General features: G+C 34.5%; 1 long non-coding RNA gene across 1 annotated transcript in view; it reads left to right on the top strand.

Annotated features, from left to right (window-relative positions):
* Nucleotides 1-20,350, top strand: part of LOC132541248 (uncharacterized) — a 63,596-nt gene that overhangs the window by 22,168 nt on the left and 21,078 nt on the right. The gene's annotated exons all lie outside the window — the stretch shown is intronic.

Below are 20,350 nucleotides of genomic sequence, written 5' to 3'. Positions count from 1 at the left end.
TTGAGGAGGACCCCCAGATCACATTATATGACTGACATCTCATTTCACTAATGTCAAGATTAAACAGTGATTTTGTATATGTCAGGGACCAACTTCTGGTATATCTTAATGGCTTTAGAAAACCTTAACCAGTATGTTTACAGAAATTTAAAAGGAGGGATGGAATACATGTCACTCATTTTGTTTCATCTACAATCCCCATGTTCTTAAAAAAAACGAATAATCAAGTTTGGTTTTCTTTTTTTGTTGTATTCTCCAGTGATTATTTTAGGGGCAGATCAGAGTTAGACTGGCCCTAGATTTAGTTTACATGTATATTCCACAACAGTGACATAGTTGGTCAGGATATTTTCAAGACACTGGTCTTTGTCTTCTAAGTATTTCAGGACATTTTCTCACTACTCAGAAAGGGGAGGAGGAATAAAATAACTATTATGGGATAGATGACAGAGAGAAACTTAAAAGGGAAGTGAAACACCTGGGGTCCAATTAAAAACAGTTGAGTTATTTAAAAGAAAAATTAAAAGTTATTTTCTGGAACATTGGAAATGGAATAAAAAGTATAAGAAAACACAGCATAAGACAACACATTCACTAGTGACTCTTTTGTTTCTTTGCCAGAGCTATCTTCTTTCCACTAAACAAAGTCTATGCCTATAAACTATCTCCCTTTCTTTAAATAAAGTTTGATTTGCATGATTTAAAGTCTTCCTTGATTCTTGACAACTATGAGAGACTGGGCACTGATGAGTGGTTCTTTGGCCTCTTCCTGCTAAAATTCAGTATTTCTTTTTTTCCTTTTTAACTTCTTGGGGACTTTGCCATAACCCTTAGCCTATGAATGCTGAATGGATGAATGGACTCATAAAAAATTTAACTTGTGACTGCTTCTGTCCATTACAGAAAGAGAACACAGGGATGGGGGGCAGATATGCAGTACAGACAGACTTCCTGGGATACACAATACAGAGACAACATGAAAACATGTCTAATCATTCACCTCTGATTTCATCAAATGCGGAATGACATGGAAAATAAATCTGCTTCCTGTGCCATCAGGAGACTAGAGTCACAGTTATAGATCTGCTTAATAATTGTGTGACCTTGGACAAGACAGTTTAACAAGTTTAATACTGTTCTGCATTTCAAAAATTGGTCTTTGTATTAATCTACTTCCACAGACTCAGAAAATCATGAAAGCCACAACCACTTTATTTGAACCTTTTAGTTCTTCTTTCCAAATATCTAGCTGTCCTTTATCCTGAGCTCTGGAAGGAGGGTAATGATTTTATTTTAAAAGCTCGCAACATATTTCCTGACTGTCTAGAAGCCACCCTGCGATTCACTCAGGCTTAACTTACAAAGTGGCAGATCTCTCCCTTCAGGGCACACACATCAGCTGCTGTGTTTACAAAACCAGTGAAGGCATATTCCTCTTTCTCTTTTAAAGTTTATTCATGCCTCCATGTGCTCAAGGAGGCATGACTAAGCTGCATGGCATAAGAAAGTCTCAGGAAGTAGATGTCTTTTAATAACTGTAGAGCCTGGTTCTAGCAATACAGATTGATTATAGTGGGACAGCTCTTATAATTTATTTTGTGCATCTAAAAGTAATTTTTTTTACATACAAAATTGGAACTTTCCTCTATCAGGCAACACCCAGGCACAATTTTTCATATTATTTAGCTACACAACACACTGAACTGTACTGGGTTTATGATTTGACTTTTTTTTTTTTTTGACCTTGACTTCAGCTATGACTGAAGATGGGGGGGGGTTATAACAAAAGTTCTCTGTGCTTCATAATTATCAAATGCTTACCATTTCTACCTCCATTAAAAAAAATAACCTTCACAGTCTCTGCACTCATTTTATGTCTTTAATAGTTTCTATTCTGATTTAAACTGCAAAAGTGGGGAAAAAAAAGCAACAGTTTTAAAAGAGTAAATCTGGTGATGTTTAAAGGTCTCTGACAACTCTGACACTGAAATGCAATGGGAATAATGCCTGGCTGTATATCATGGCCTACAAAGGTCTTCACAAATCTGGCTTCAACCTGTATTTGAGTTGGGGGGTTTTGAACTAAAAGGCTTTTGGCCTTTCTTCCTCATCCCCTACTCTCTGGTGTGCTTCTCTCTCTGTATGTGTTAGTTTGTATTAAATTCCTCTAAGAAACATCAAAACACAACTCTCTCCTCAGTCTCTTTCCTGGTGTTGTTCTTTCTTTAGAACACCCTTTTTCTTCTTTTTCTTTTTCTTTATTTTGGGATAAAGACAAAGAGAAAGTGAAATAGAAATGAGAGATAAAGAAAGAAAAAGATGGCGCAAGGACCAGTGTACAGATCCCAGTTCAAACCCTGACTCCCCACCTGCAGGGGAGTCACTTCATCTGAGGTAAAGCAGGTCTACAGGTCTCTCTTTCTCTCTCCCCTCTCTGTCTTCCCCTCCACTCTCTATTTCTCTCTGTCCTATCTAACATAATAAATCAATAACAAAAACAATAATAACTATAACAACAATAACAAAAACAACAAGGGCAACAAAAGGGAAAATAAATAATAAACAAATGTAAAAAAAGAAAGAATAAGATGAAGAGGGAGAGGAGTAGGAAGATGAGGAAGGGAAGAGAAAGAGGAGGAGGAGGAATATGAGGAAAGAATGAGGAAGAGGAAGAGGAGGAAGGGGAGGAAGAGAATGAGAAGGAAAAGGAGGAGGAGGAGGAAAGGGAGGAGGAGGAGGAGGAAGAAGAAGAGAAGGAGGTAGACCTGCAGCACTGTTTTACCAATTGTGAACTTCCCTTGCAGGTGGGGACTAGGGGCTTGACCCTGGGTACTTTCACACTGTAACAACAATGTACTACCACCCGACCGTCAGCCCCTTATTTCAATAGGAACATCAAGAAATTTTCTTCCCTTGAACTTTCTCTAATATTACTTTCCTTACTCAGAAATACATGCATATATATTATGTAGGTGTATGCATACATATATGTTTATGCTCTGTATATGCAACTACATTGTTGTACTTGTCTAATATTAGAATAAATTTCTCTTTCTTTTTTTTTTTTTTGACACCTGCAGACCTGCTTCACCACTTCTAAGCGACTCCCCTGCAGGTGGGGAGCCGGGGTCTGGAACCGAGATCCTAAGACCAGTCCTTATGGTTTGCGTGTGCTTAACATGCTGCACTACCTCCACCCCTGTCTCCCTAGAATAAATTTCATCTACAATTTCTCCTGGTGGAATTTTAGATCTCCAAATTTGGGTATTATTTCTATTTTATTTTATTTTATTTCCTACAATATTCATTTGCACCAAATGACCACTGTCAATATTTGAATCGCTTTTATAAATGGTAGCTGAGACTCCACTACTCTATGTCAATTTTCCAGATAAAAAGTGAAGAATAGAGCTAGAGAGACAAAGGAAGGGAGATAAAGAAACCACATCACTAAATTCCCAAGTAAAGTGGAAACTGATCTCTAACCTAGGCAGCATGTATGGCAAATTAGGCACCTTTCCAGGGGCCTTTTTTTGCTAATGCTTTTAAGTATTTGTATAAGTGATTTTACAAAATTACAAAATAACAATGTTTTAAGATGTATCTGCTTATCAGATAACTTCACAAATAATTTTTTTTTAAGTACCAGTCATCTGAGAGGTTTTTTAGACCCAATGTAAGGGATCCATAACTTCCATTAATTTCTGTCATATTACTCTATTTTTATCTACTTATCACTTTTTAGTCATTTTACTTTTTATACATCCCTGATAGGAATAAAATTTCAGGTTGATGGAGACATCTACAATACTCACCATTACTGTAACTCCAAACTGAATCAAAGTACATACTCCAAATTATTTTATGCCACTGTTAGTTTGACTTATGGGAAAAATGCATGATTGGTTGATTTTCATTTGAAATTTTCTTTCCATACTTAAGGCTTCATAAATACAAGGCATGATTGAATTACCTCTCCAGCCCACATTAATAATTTTCAAACTAGTTATCACACCTATTATTTTAAATTCTGAAATATTTTGTCTTTGAGTCAATGGTTTACTATGGTGTAAAATAAAGTCAAATAGGTCTGTTTCCAACATTTAATTGACTTGCGACATCAGGGCCAGGTGATGCAACATGTTTATCAGCAGACTTCCTAAAACACAATGATACTAGCTGCAAGTTACTAGCACACTGGACGCTGCTCATAGTTTAAAACATTTTTTTAAATTCTTCTTAAATAGATTATTTCTTTACTAACATGAGAGAGAACAAAACAAACACGTGACAACAGAACATCACCCTGGTACATATGTTGTTAAAGATAGAATTCAGAGCCTCGTGCTCCCACTTCCAATACTCTAGCTTATTATTCTACCCACTAACCCAGAACTATTTTATAGGGAGTTCAGCAGACACAGTATCATTTTTCAAAAATTATCTTTATTTATTTATTGGGTGGACACAGCCAGAAACTGAGAAGGAAGGGGGAGACAGAGAGAGAGAGATAGAGAGAGAGAGAGAGAAACGAGAGACACTTGCATCCCTACTTCATCACTCATGAAGCTTTCCCCCTGCAGGAGGGGATGGCGGCTTGAACCTGGGTCCTTGCCCACTGTGACATGTGAGCTCAACCAGGTGTGCCAACCCCCCCCCCCAGCAGTATCATCTTTTTTTTATTGCAGAGTAAGCAATATTACATGGAGTACATGACTGATTAACTTCTTTAACCAGTCGTCTGCCGATGGGCATTTAGATTACTTCCAAATTTTGGCTACTGTAATGGTACAGATGTGAACATATGGGTATAGATGTCCCTTTGGATAAATGTTTTTGTGTTCTTTGGATAAATTTCTATAGTAGTATTGTAGGGTCATATGGTAATTCCATTTTTTGTTTGTTTGGTTAAGGATTTTCCATACCATCTTCCTGTGAGGCTACACCAATTTGAATTCCCACCAGAAGTGCAGTAAAGTCCCTTTTTCTCCACAACCTTGCTAACACCTATCATTTTCTGTTTAGCTGATGTAGGATGAAATGGAAAAGTTGATATAATCTTCTTTGGCTATCTTGTAATTCTTCAATTTTTAAAATCATAATTCTACATTATTCTCATACCTTTAAAAATATCACAAGTACTTGAAAGTTCAAATGTTTCTTCACTCTCTAGTGCTTAGAAGTGCCATTTAAAAATATTGAATAAATTTGTTAGTGTTTAGAATTTGTCTTATCACAGAGCTATCATTATTGTTGTCTTTATCTTTATCCTTCTGTACTCCATCATCCTTATCTGTTATCTGTTTGTTCATATAAACCTATGTTCTTACATAAAAATATAATCTCTAGGTTCTTTTTTCCCCCTGTAAGACAGTTAACTGATATCTTATGAAATTTTACTTTCTAGTTTTTTTGTGGCCAGTGTAGGAAAACTTTTTTTTGCTAGAAGCGAGAGAGAGAGAGAGAGAGAGAGAGAGAGAGAGGATGAGAGAGAGAGAGGCTAAAGCAGCAAAACTCCCTCCAGTATGCTGGCACCAGGCATTGAACACCTATCTGAAACAAAGTAAGGACATTATTCAAATGAACTATCTTGCTGACTTGAAATTACATTTTTAATGAAATAAATTCTTTAGAAATATTGTCTTACACTGAGGCTATTGCGTAATATTGTTTTCATGGTATTTATTCTTCATGGGATAGTTTTCCTTTATTTATCTTCAAGTTATCAGTGATTCATAGGTTCAGTATTTGCTGCTACTCAAGTACCTTTGCTATTGCCCATAACCACCACCCACTGGTAGAAGAACGTGATACTTATTAGTCTCTCTGTCATGATTTAAAAACACAGAAGTATGACTTTTATATATAACTAACACACTGAACTGGTGGCCTGAAGGTGCATAAAGAGCTGAACTCTAAAACATGAGTTTCAAAGTTTGATTCCCTGGCATTAGTTATGCCAGAGTGGTGACTGGTTCTTTCTTTCCCTCTCTTAAATAAGTAAGTAAAAACAAATAAATAAATCGTCTTAGGTTTGGACTAAATTTTCAAGGTCTGTCTTACAAAAATATGATAAAGAATGAACACTTTTGTATGCAAAACTCCTAACACTTTAAATCCCATAAAATATTTTGTGCTATATTCTCAAATATGACACAGTCCAATCTCAACATTCTAAATAGTGATTTGAATATCTACTGCCAGTTATGATTAAGAAGAAGTAAAAAGAATACCACAGATGGAGAAAATAAAGGCAGGCAGAACTCTATTTTTGGAAAAATCATCGTGTTTTACCTTGCCAATAATAATTGCTCTATGGCCTGACTTAGATGAATTAATTAAATAAATGTACTGCTCTACATTAGTGTTGTCTCATCTTCTCATTAGTAGGCAGCAACATGTGTTTTATAATCTCACGCTGTGCTTTTGAAACAGTTCTTATCAATAATGCATATATATATATATATATATATATATATATATATATATTTTCCAGGATTTGGACATGCAACTTTCATTTATCATAGTTTTCACGATTTATTTTCTTTTCCATTTCTGAATTTTAGACATTAATTTGGTCCAGTTCACCAGAAACTTCCCTGGCTTTAGAATTGCATCTCTGGAACTTCCTAGTTTGGTGGACTGAAATGGTGGGTCACTTTAAGATTTGTGGCCTGATAAACTTCTTTAATTTAAATTTTAATTATTTTATTCAACTGTTCAGAATTTCTGGCCCCTTTACTTTCTGCAAAAGTCTCTGTGTCTTCCACTGAAACACTCTGTGGTTATTTGATACCCTTCACACCTTTATTCTTGCTGTCCCCTTTAATCCCCATTAATCAATACCTTTTTAAATTGCTGACAAATTTCAACATTTTGTTTTTCCAGTATCAGGTTTTTAGTATTTGTAAAATGTTTGCATAATTTGTTCATAACACCCTCCTACCTTTTTTTCTAAATATGTCTTGTATTTCTTCTGTGCTGAATTGTCTATATTGTTCTCTTTCTTAGCTTACCAGGTACTTGTTTATGAGGAGTTGTTTCTAACCATGCATTTTAAAATTGCTTTCACACATTCAAATTGCTATTCCTTTTCTTCTGATTCATATTTAACTATTGTACTTTTTCATTTTTTTACTGTTAATTTATCTTAAATTATTTCATCTAAAACATCTATATCACTAGATCTTGGTTTTTCTCTGATGAAATTTGAGAACATTTAACTTTTAATCAGCACTGGTAATCGATAGTGTATTATAATGTCTGATTTGTTAATCCTCTCTTACACTGCATTCTAATTTTAATCGTACTCTATTTTCTTGTTTTTGAAAATTTCCATTAGAAATCAAATTAGATAAACAGTATTTTCTATTCTGTTCAGTAATTATTTACTATTACTGTTAGTCTTCTTATTATTTTGGATATTCTCTCATGTATTGATGATCATCTCTGGGAAAGAAACAAAAAAAACCTGAGAAGATTTACTTTACTGGGTGATGTGACAGATGAGAAGAATGTCTTCAATCCAAGGGCATTTCTATTTACTTATTTAATTCTTTATTTATTGTCACCGGGGTATTGCTGTTGATTCCACTGCTCCTGGTGGCCTTATTTATTTATTTTTCTTTCTATTTTTCATTTGCCAGAACAGAAAGAAATTGAGAGAAGTGGGGAGCTAGAGAGAAAGCTAGATACTTTACAGACCTGTTTCGCCACCTGTGAAGCTTACTTCTTAAAGTTGGAGTACAGGGAGCTGGAACCCAGTCCTTGAGCTTGATGATAGGTACACTTAACAGGGTGCACCACCGTCTGGCCCCCAAGGGCATTTCTACTACCTTGTCTATAGTCTAACTTATTATTTAGTCTAGAATTAACTCAACATAGTCCAGTATAACTTTTATTCCACTTTCTAACATTTCAGACACTGTAGGCATTGTGTTCATTCATACAATAAATGTCAACTTATATCATTTCTGCTTTGATTTTGACCATAACTAACAGGCAGACGCTGTTCAATTTGTATGTAGATATATCGATGTTTTTAAACTATCCTTCCTATCCTATCCATGCACCTACCTTGTTGTGTCTGCCCCTTCGCTTTTGTAACTGCTATAACTCCTTTATCAGCTAGGAAGGTGTCTATTGCAATGGGTGTCAAGAGAGCTGCCAGTGATTCTGACTCATTATTATTAATTTCTGTGCAGTTCTTCATTAGTGGTCCACAACACCAACATTTATAGAGCTCAAATTTAGAAAATGTTAGTTGATATTTTCTTTTTAAAAAATTTTGTAGTTATTATTATTGTTGTTATTGATGTCGTTGTTGGATAGGACAGAGAGAAATGAAGAGAGGAGGGGAAGACAGAGAAGGGGAGAGAAAGATAGACACATGTAGACCCGCTTTACCACCTGTGAAGCGACTCCCCTGCTGGTGGGGAGCCGGGGCCTCAACCCAGATGCTTACGCTGGTCCTTGCACTTTGCTCCACATGCGCTTAGCTTGCTGCACCACCGCCTGATTCCCTAGTTGATATTTTCTAATGTATATAGTTAACAATGAAGTTGTCTCACTTTGGACTCACTATAGAGCCTTTCCAGAATATATTCTTTTGTTAAAAAAAAAAAATCTTTATTTACTGGATAGAGACAACCAGAAATTGAGAGAAGGGGGCTGATAGGGAGAGAGACAGAGAGACACCTGCAGCACAGCTTCAACACTTGTGAAGCTTTCCTTTCCCCATAGGGCTTGAGTCCTGGTCCTTGTGCATTGTAGCATGTGCATTCAGCCAGATGCTCCACCACCCAGCTTCTTTCAGAATATATTCACTGAGAGAAAAAAGAAAAAGAGATGAACAAAATCCTCATCTCTAATCTATTACTTATCACTGATTGCAATGCCTTGACTGTTTGGGTGCCAGCTATATATTTTTAGACTTTCTAAATGTTCTAACTCCATGTATTTGCAGCCATATCTAAATTTAGATCTACATTAACTAAGCACAATGTAATCTGTTTAAACTCTATGGTTTCTTACTAAGGCTGAAGGTCAACAGCTGATAAACACTATCATTTTTCTTTGAGGATTTTAATAAACCTAAGATGTCACTCCATTGAGCTATATTTTTATGGCGTTTACTGAATTAGTTGAGTTAGTTCTTCCATATACCCTATGCTGTTCTTAACAGTATCAATTAAGACATTATGAATTTTTCTCTCTTTAGTTGGAAATATACTCTTTGGTGGAGCAAAATAATATTCCTCATGTACATCTATAAGATTCTGTAAATTTCTTAGGACAGAGTTTGATAATTAATTCTCTATTAAATATATCTAGAAAGATTGTTGATAAAATATCCTAGGATAAATAGATGTCAACCACTTTATGAAATGTTATGAATGAAAAGTTACATTAAAAATCTATACTTCTGAGAACTGAAACAGTTCTTTTAATTTTCAAGTTGCATAACTTGCATCTGCTTAGGAAAGTAGAACAGTGTATATTTGCCTATCTTTTAAGACAAGTCTGAAAATCATGCTGCTAAGAATGGGAACTGTGGTTAATATCTGCTTCCTAAAGGAATAAAGTAAGTCTGGTTGGAAGAAACTGGATAAAAATAATCAGATTTTAACAGACACTATTTCTAAAAGGAGAATTAAATATAAATACTACAAAGATCAACTTGTTTTAAGATTTTAAAAATATCTAATCTGTATGAAGATGAAAAGTTGGAAGCTATATAAAAAGTTTGAAACTTTCAGTGTTAAGTATTTTATTCTCTTGTCAAATTTGCCAATAAATAAGAAAGAAAATCACTTCAGAATGTAAAAATTCAACTTGGCAGTTCTCATTGTTAATTTTTATATTATGTTTTATAAGTAGAACAAGTTGATAATCCAAGTAGTTTTGATTTTTTTCTATGTATTATAGACCCCCACCCTTGTCTAGCTTCACAACACACACACACACACACACACACACACACACACACACACACACACGATCTAAGCAAATATAACTCTTAATGAATCTTCTCTATCTAAGGCTTAGAAAGTCATCTTGTATAGTATTCAGTTCATTACATAATACAGGTAGTGTTCTAAGCACAATTCTAACTTAACTGGTGCATTGATTCTATATAAAATCACAATAGTTTACAGTTGCTTTCATAACATCACAAAATGTCTCAACCAATATTTAGTGCATTTTCCTACGACTATGACAGTAAGGATATCTAACAAATAGGAAATCATATTTTCAGACATTGACTGCTTTCAAACCTGTAAATAAACAACAACCACTTTGTTCTGTCAATAAGCAAATCAACCAAATGTTTATTTAGTTGGATCAAAGCTTTGATTTTGTTTGAATGTAAGAATGCTGAAATCTTCAGGAAAAAGGAAAAAAAGGAATATAATATGTAGCCTGCAGTTGCAATGTATTTTAATAGAGATGATTATACAGCTTACACTTTTCATTTTTTCATATAAAGGGATTATTTAAAATATAAAGTGTAGATTTATGTATTTGCTATATCACTCTATTGCCATCACACTATTTCCACTCTTTATTTTTTCTCATTTATATGTACAAGTGATAAATCTTGCACTTTTTACATTTAATATTTAGTTTAGCTATTTATTTTGTCTTCACTCTGCATGCAGAATGAAGCAAGTCTATAGAATAGTGCAGCTGATATTAAATTTTACATTGCTATTGGGCATATGCTGCATAGGAAGGTTATCTGATCTCTAATTTAATCGCAGAGAAATATTACTGAGGGGAAAGCTTGCTATATAACAATGAGAGACCTATGAGTTGGTGAAATATATACTATAAACCTATTACATAGTATTTATGTATAATTTTCTCACTTTCTGACACAGATGACATTTATTGTATGAAGCTATTGAATTTGAGCAAATGTGAATATGTAAGTAAAGAAGTCTTTATATGATGTGATTTACACATATTGAGATAAGTTATCAATGTCTAGATACTGTTGTGGAGTCAGCAAATAAAGCAAATACAGGTTTTAGAGAAATACATGTTTTGGAGAAATACACTTTTATTGTAAAGTACAAGTTTAGCTACAGAAAAAAAAGTGTGTTGCATAAGCTCTACCGCATGAAGTGGCAGTTAATTCAAGAAAGTTGAAGGACTATATGTTAAAAGCTTATACAAAAACCTCCCTGCTATGTTTCACAAGACTTCTTTTGTGCCTTATCTAAGTCTATAAAAAAGAAATACTATTGTTTCATTATTGTTCCATATTTGTTGTACTCCATTCATATTTTAATGGCCTATATACACACGCATACCTATTTCTTTATGTAGTTTAATGGCATGCTTGGACATCATAAGCCAGGAAAAAGCAGTGACTAAAGAAAAAAAATGCACACCACAGCTAACTATTTGAAACTAATCTTTCATAGAAAACAATAGACTTTTAGAACAAGACTGAATAGCTTAATATAGTTATTTTTTTATTAATTTAACTGTGCCTAAGATGACATTTGCTCTGAGTTGCGGAGTTAATAGATCCATTTTAAACTAACTTCAAAAAGTTGACTTTTTTCCCCCTTCCTAGTATCAATTTTTACACAGTTTTTATAAATAGTTGCCATGGAATATTTTAATCTTGCCTCTCTTAAGTAGCCAGAAAATCTCAGATCTTGTTTTACTCATCTTAAATTTTCACAACTTAACAGAAACGTCAGTGTAGTAAAGTACATTTGAAAGATGCTGGGATTTCACGTTTGCTCATAAATTACTCTCCTAGTAGACAATGAAATGCTATTTATTATAACAATTTTACCAGGTTTTCCAATCACTGAAATTTTAACCAAGAAAGAATTTGTTGAAGACAAAAGAAACAAGAAACACTCTGTGATTAGAGTGAAAAAAAAAAATACCCTCAGTTTTTATCTTTTTCCTTGACAAGCTAATATGGACCATTTGTCTCAAAAGAGATATATAGTCAAGAGACAAATTATAGTCTGCTTAATGATGATAGCCTTAGGAGATCTGTTAAATTATTCCTAGGCATTTTAGTAATTTCATTAATATAAATTATAAGATTATATTATATTTTATACACTTTAATAAATTTGCATAAGTTTTTACATATTTCCTTTATTTGATATCATAACATCTATAAATATTGGTTCCTTGCAATAATTCTCTTGCAGGACCTTCACATCAAAGATGCATCTGTAAGTCAGCCTTTTGGTCATGGAAAATGAAAACAAGAGTAAATAAATAAAATTACAAAAAAAGTAAAAACCTTCTATACATTGAAAGCAAATTACACAAGGATAACCAGGCAACCCAGTAAGTGGAAGATATTTGCACATACACATCAGACTAACAACTGATACCAAACATCTATACAAAATTGGGACAGTTCTACAAAAGAAGCAAAAATAACACAATCAAGAAGTGGGCCAAAGAACTAAACAGAGTTTTATAAAGAAGAGACACACATGGCCAACAGCCACATGAAGAAATTCTTCACTTCACTTATCTCTAGAGAAATACAAATTAAAACTGCACTGAGATATCTCACACCTGAGAGAATTGCTTACTTCAACAGACAAAGAAATAACTGGTATCAGAAAGCTTGTGAAGAAAAGGGAAATATGTTTCACTGCTGGGGGAATACAAACTGCTGTAGCTCCTTTGGAATATTGCATGGAAAGTCCTTAAACAAATAAAACAGGAATTACCTTATGATCCAGGAATACCACTCTTAGGCGTTTATCCAGTGGATACTCAAGCACTAAATAGAAGGGACATATGCACTCCTATGTTCATAGTTGCACTATTTATAATAGCCAAACAATGGAAGTAGCTTCAAAGCCCATCATCAAACTTACTAAAAATTTATGTGATATATATTCTATGGAATACTAGCCTGCAATAAAAAAGATGATAGTGTATCCTTTGAGACTCAATAGATGGAACTGGAGGTGATTATGCATAGTGAGACAAGTAAAGAGATGAAAGACAACTACCAGATGGTTTCACTCATGTATAATCTGGAATTCTGATTAACATGAACTTACTAAAAACTTTTAAATAATATGCTACTTTACTGATGATTTCCAACATTTTTTGGTAGAGTTTTGGGGATCTTCTAGGTATATCAACATATATTCTGCAAATAATGATACTTTAACTTAATCTTTTCCAATTTGAATTCCTCCGATACCTCTTTGGTGCTTAGTTGTGATGGTGAGATCTTCCAGGGCTTTGTTTAATAGAAGTCGGGAGAATGGTCATCCTTGCCTAGTTCCTAATTTTAAATGGAAAGCTTTCAATTTTTTTGCCAGTGAGTATGATGTTAGTGATAAGTTTGCTGTTGGTTATTATGCCAGGCCCCCTGCTTTGCTTAACTCTGTGGTCTATTTACATAATCATTGTTTTGTCTGAGACCCGCTTTGCCTGCAGGGCATTGGTTTAATCCCCACTGGTTAGATAGAAGCTTTCCTTCTCTCCACCCACTCTCCTATGTATATCCTTTTTCAACCTACCACTTCTGCCTCGGAAGATATAAATGCAGATGAATAAAGTCAGCATTGGATTGCATTCCCGCTCAGCCATGAGTTCCTGGTCGTCTCTCTCCCACCTGCAAAGCTAGCCCTTGCAGTTTGTCATATAACCTTTCTATGTTGAGGATTTTTCCTTCCACTCCCAATTTATTGAAGGCTTTTATCAAATATGGGTGTTGGACCTTGTCAAATGCTTTTTCTGTGTCAGTTGATAAGATCACTTGATTTTTCTTTTTGTTCGTATGGTGGAATACTTTGACTTGTAGATGTTGCAACATCCTTGTTTCCCAGAAATAAATCGACTTGGTCTTGGTGCATTATTCTTGAGTATGTTATTGAATTCTATTAACTAAGAATTTGTAGAGTATCTTTGCATCAGTGTTCAGGGTTATAGGTGTACATTTTCTTTTTTGGTGGAGTATTTTATTTATTTATTTAAAAAAAAGAGACATTAACAAAACTGTAGGATAAGAGGGGTACAACTCCACACAATTCCCAACACCAGATCTCTGTATCCCATCCCCTCCCCTGATAGCTTTCCCATTCTTTAGCCCTCTGGGAGTATGGACCTAAGGTCATTTTTATGCAATAGTTTAAGGAATATGGGTGTTAGTTCTTTGAATTTTTTGTGAAATTTATTACTGTAGCCATCTGGAACTGGGCTTTTGTTCTTGGGAAAGCTTTTGATTACTGTTTCAATTTCTTTACTAGTAATTGGCCAGTAAAGTTTATCTATTTTTTTTTTTTTGTGTGTGTGTCACTATTGGCAGTTGGCATAAATTTAAGAATGTATAATTTATTCTAAGTTCTCAAATTTATTTACATATAGATGTCCATAATAGTATTGCATGATCCTTTGTATCTCTGCTTTATCTGTTGTAATAGCGCTTCTCTCATTTCTGATCACTTTTACCATAGTTTCAGTTCTTTATTTTCTTTGTGAGTGTAGTTAGTGGTTTAGTCTGTCTATTCATTCAAAGAAGAAGCACTTGATTTCATTAATCTTGACAATGGTCTTCTTGTTTTCTATTTTGTTGATTTCTGCTCTGATTTTAACTATTTCCTGTCTCTTGTTGACCTTTGGATCTCTTTATTGCTCTGTTTTCAGTTGGTTCAGTTGGGTTTATAAATGGTTTATTAGTGATTTCTCCTATTGAAGTGCTTCTGTGGATGTCTTGGATGTAGTTGATGAGGTTTGTCAAATATGATAGTTATAAACATTTGTTGTTTTGGGGGAGAGTCTTTTTCCTTCCTTTCTTTCTTTCTTTCTTTCTATCTTTCTTTCTTTCATCTATCTCTCTTTCTTTCTATTTTTCCCTGTAACTGATATTTGCTTTTGGCAAGAAATTTTGTCCTTTTATTTCATTTATTTTTAATTGATTTAAAAATGATCAATGAGACCATAGCATAAGAAGGGGTACAATTTTACAGGATTCCCACCACAACAGATCCATATTCCCATTCCCTCTATTGGAAGCTTTCCTATTCTTTATGCCTCTGGGAGCATGGACCCTGCATCATTATGGGTTATAGAAGGTGGGAATTTTGGCTTTTGTAATTTCTTCACCGCTGGACATGGAAAGGTTGGTCCATACTAGGGAAAGTCTTTTCTGTTTGCTGTTACTTCATGTCCATGACTACTGGAAATCTCAAGTTACATGTAATTGTATGTTACCTATTAATTTGACAAAAGTGTGACCTACTTGAGGAGGACTATCAAAGAAAAATCAAAATGACCTGACTATACCTAAGGCAGGAGACTAAACAAAAATAAAATTGATGGATCTCATCCAGACTCCTGTATATAAATTAATGAACTCACAGTGAATGTATCTTTAAAATCTAATTAACCAGCTAATTAATTAATTATATAAAAGCATCACTCATCTCTGTCTATTGGTGGAATCATATAATAAACATAGCATTTCTCTGCAAATTCTACACATGACCACTGCACATCTGTTTATCCAAAATGTGTCTTTTAAAAAGCTATTATGCAGATATTATTTGATACACAGTGGTGGAAGTAATAGAAATAAAACCAACAATTCATGTGAATTAAAATGGTTTAATGTAGAAATGAAAGCAGCAATTCAGTATTAGAGCTCAATCAAGTTACAAGCACAGTAAATAGGACTGTATAATACATATAAAGAAAATCTGTTATAAACAAGTGAACTTGAAAATGTAATGCATGTGGAGAAAGAAGAAAAAATTTCTGCATATAATTTTATTGAAACAATGATGAGTTTGCTCCATTTTAATACTTTGTTTTATTTTAGAGTGATTTAGCAATGTTTTATAGAACTCTAAGATTTCAGGGGTAGAGTTTTTGAGGGCAACCTGAAGGGTTGTGTTTTTTTTTTTTTTTTTTCTTTTCATTTGATAAGTCAGAGAGAAATTGAAACGGAAGGGGAGGGTAACGTAGAGAGAGGGTAAGAAGACAGATGCCTGCAGACCTGTTTTACCACTTGTGAACCCTCCCCCTCACCGCCACTGCTGGGGAGCCAGGGATTCTTATGCAGGTGATTGTGCTTTGTACTATGTATGCTTAACTGGTACACCACCTACTGGCCCTCTCCAGTCCAAATTTTTATGGTTTCTTATGAAACTTTTCCAAAATATGATACTGCACTATCATAGATTTTCTAATAAGTTCAAATTAGTGTAGTTTTCTCTGTAAATTAATTAAATGTACTTGTTTAGTCAAAATAGTTACCAATTCATATTTTCTAGGAAAGAGGAAATAGATTAATGATCATGCAAAAAGACTTTTTTAAATTTATAAAAAGGAAACATTGACAAAACCATAGGATAAGAGGGGTACAATTCTGCACAATTCCCACCAGATCTCTATATCACATCCCTTCCCCTGATAGCTTTCCTATTATTTATCCCTCTGGGAGTATGGACCCAAGGTCATTATGGGATGCAGAAGGTGGAAGGTCTGGCTTCTGTAATTGCTTCCCCACTGAACATGGACGTTGACTGTTCAATCCATACTCCAAGCCTGCCTCTCTCTTTCCCTAGTAGGGTGGGTCTCTGGGAAAGTGTAGCTCCAGGACACATTGGTTGGGTTGTCTGTCCAGGGAAGTCTGGTTGGCATCATGCTAGCATCTGGAACCTGGTGGTTGAAGAAAGAGTTAATGTAGAAAGCCAAAGAAGTTGTTGAACAATAATGAACTTAAATGTTGGAAGAGTACAGATGAAGAGTTGGAGAGGGTCCTCCATTTGGAGATATCTAGTAGGTATATTTTAGTTATGTTCCAAAGGGCCTATGGCTATACTAGTTTTTTTTTTTTTTTCCTGAGCCTGAAATCTGATATGCAGGTGGAGTCAAGTTGTTGTCTGTGGAGGTGGTGTCATGGATGGAAAAGGAACAGAAAGCTGGATCAGGGAAGAGAGTATCTCCCTAATATGGGAAAGGGATATAAATATTGTTCACTGTAAACCCCACCAGTTTGATTTGGTCTGAGGCCCATATTCAGCTTAAAGCCTATGTGACCTCTGGATCCCTGTAGATCTGGTCTCACATTTTGTGGTCATGAGTAGGAACATTCCAAGCTGCCCCAATATTGACCAATTGTCCTCACTTGAACCATAGAGTATTTTGTCCATCCTCCCTTCAAAAGATGGAACATTCTCTACCGTTCTTGATACAAATTGAGGGCAAAGTCCTATGGGGGCACTCAAAGGGGTCTATTTTGTTGTTCCTGATTAAAGATGACCGGTAACAATGGAATGAGGGATTTATTTGAGGTCTAGGCCCATGGTGTCTGTTTGGGAATCCCAGAATAGGGTCCCAGCTGATGTTGTGGCTTGATAATGACTAAAGAGCCATCCTTAAAGTATGCCAGTCTCTTGCCCTTTTTCAGCTTTTGTAGTCCTTGCTTGCTAAGGTTAGCTTTGAAGTGAGTAAGAGAACTGTAGGAAGTAGGTGAAAAAGGTATCTAAGTCTAATTAGATACTATTTCATTGGTAACTTTATACTGACTCACTGAAGACTATTGTGTACTTTTGCTTTCAGGTATATATTTTGCCCATTGGGTTAAGAACACATGACTTTAAGCGCAAGGACCAGCTTAAAGATACGGGTTCGAGCCCCTGGCTCCTGACCTGCAGGAGAGTTGTTTCACAAGCCATGAAGCAGGTCTGCAGGTGTCTGTCTTTCTCTTCCCCTCTCTGTCTTCTTGTACTCTCTGGATTTCTTTCTGTCCTATCCAACAGCAATGACAACAGCAACCAAGTCAAAAAAAGGGGGGGGGGATAGCCTCTAGGAGCAGTGGATTCATAGTTCGCAAGCCCCAACAATAACCCTGGAGGCAAAAAAAAAAAAGAAAGAAAGAAGAAAAAAAAAAGAAAAAGAAAAGAAAAGAAAAGAAAAGAAAAGAAAAGAAAAGAAAAGAAAAGAAAAGAAAAGAAAGCTGAGAGATACCTCAGTCATATGGCAAAGTCAAAGAACCAAAGAACATAATGGCAGTTGAAAATCATTGACAAGGAATGATTTAGAGCACAGTAAATGTTCGTGAAAAGAAATCATATTTAAGATTTATAGATAAAATTTGGTACAGATTATAGCCAGAAGATGACTCAGTGAGCAGAATACTTACTTTGCATGTGTAAGGGCCTGTTTCTAGTCTCTGAGGTTAAATATGAAAGCAGCATTCTGCCATTATATAAAGAATATTTTATATGATATCCTATTTTTGTTTGATCTTTCTTTACTAAGTAGTATAATCTTATTCTTATTCATAAAATGATACTTAGCATTAAACAGAAAACAATGTAACGGCTAGCACATAACCAGAATTTTAAAATTAGGGCTTATTACTACTGGTTGACTATTAATTGACTTCTGGTACTACTATTGAAATTTATATTTTCACATTATTCTCTCTTGAAATTTCTAGACCAAAATCTTCTGGTATTACACTTTCTGTTGGAAGAGATACAGGTTCCTGAATATAAAACTCTAGGCATTGTGCCAAAATCTTTATTTGCTCCATGTAAGTTACTATTCACAACAATATTGAGCTGCTAATGTTATTATTCCAATTTTACAAATAATAGTAATGGGATTTAAGGCATTCCTAAATTATCACATATGGAACAATAACATTACGTATATAATCTTGTTCATAGGTAGGACAGAATGATGTTAGAGGGTACTGTTTTGTGATAAAAGACTTTGCTGTTCAGTGGTGAACCTCATGTTGTATATGCTGCTTTTTAGTGATGCTCATCTGAAGCTCATGCAGTGTTATTATTTAGTAGCTTCAATTAAAAATGATTACATACAAGAATTAAGTAAAACTGGGATGAGTTAAAAAATGGAGTGGATGTTGTCTCTCTTCCTAAATGTAACTAAAATCACTGGATTCCATAACACACACACACACACACACACACGCATACATGTGCTACCATTATGTGTAAAACATAACATGGTACAGAATATATTACATAACATAGATTATATAGTGTGATGTATAATGTAATAATAGATACTCTGCCAATGTACAGACTTGAAGTCCCGGCAAAATTCTGGTGAAGAGAAACAAAAAAGCATGAAACCTAAAAATATTAAAGCATTCAGAAAATCACAAGAAAACTCCTGTACTAATCAAATTAATAGTAAAGGAAATGTGTATTGTGGCAAAAATGTTTATAGAATAACTACTCAACTATAACTAAGCACCCCAGAGAAAACTATGACCCTTTTCATAGTCACCTCAGTAAATGTCAAAAAGGAAAACAAACTAATGTTTATATTCTTTACATACAATACCACCTTCACATATACTATATATATTATACTTAAATACTTCATTATTTTTGTATTATCTGAAGATCAATTTCCAAGTTTTAATAGTATAGTAACATAGATGTTAATATACAATAACACTGAACACATAACTTATCAGTAATGATATTACAGTGCTCTGGAAATATAAAACTATCCTCATAAAAATGAAAGAAAAACATGTTAACAAAATAAATTATAAAATAATATGGTCATCTTAATATATAACAAAGAGCTCTTGATAGAATTTACTATCCATTGAGTTATGAATATCAGCTGCCCTAGTTAAAAAAAAAAAAGATTTAGGGGGTGGTAAATAGCATAATGGTTATGTAGAAAAGACTTCTAAGCCTGAACTTCCAAAGTTTTATGTTCAAACACATGCACTACCATAAACAAGAACTAAGTAGTACTCTTTCAAAAAGAAAGAAAATTTTAAAAGACATAGATTTTTTAAGAATAAAAGGAAAAATGAGAAACGATGGCTCACCACAACATAGGTTGAATTTTCTTCTCTCCTTTTGTGTCTTGTTTTACTGGGGGGAAAAAAACTGGGCTTGGAATATTGATGCCACCAATGAAACAAAAAGATGAGACTGAGACAATAAGATGTTTATTAATCATTCTTGATCTTATATATCCAAGCACTCACTTCGAAAGATAATTTGATGTGATCTTATTTAAAAGGCAATGTGCAGCCTATGTGTGTCAAAAAATTCACTCAGGGTTTTGTCACCTGCACCTAGGGGAGAAAAAAAACATATGCTTACAGTAGTTATCCTTATAATAATAAAATATGGAGTCCTTAGAGGTGACAAAGTGGATAAAGATTTAGACTTGTAGACATGAGGTCTTGAGCTCAATCCTTAAAAAATTCCTGCATTAAGACAAGGAGCAAGGGGGTCAGGTCTAGTGGTGCTAAGTCTGGCAGAGCTCACTCGTCATTCTTTGGGACTGGAATTCAAAATCCTAGTTCCCACCTACAACAGGGGGGGAA

The sequence above is a fragment of the Erinaceus europaeus genome, chromosome 11, assembly GCF_950295315.1.
Source record: "Erinaceus europaeus chromosome 11, mEriEur2.1, whole genome shotgun sequence".
NCBI lineage: Eukaryota > Metazoa > Chordata > Mammalia > Eulipotyphla > Erinaceidae > Erinaceus > Erinaceus europaeus.
Note: the sequence above shows the minus strand (reverse complement) of the source record. Positions and strands in the feature narration are given on the sequence as shown.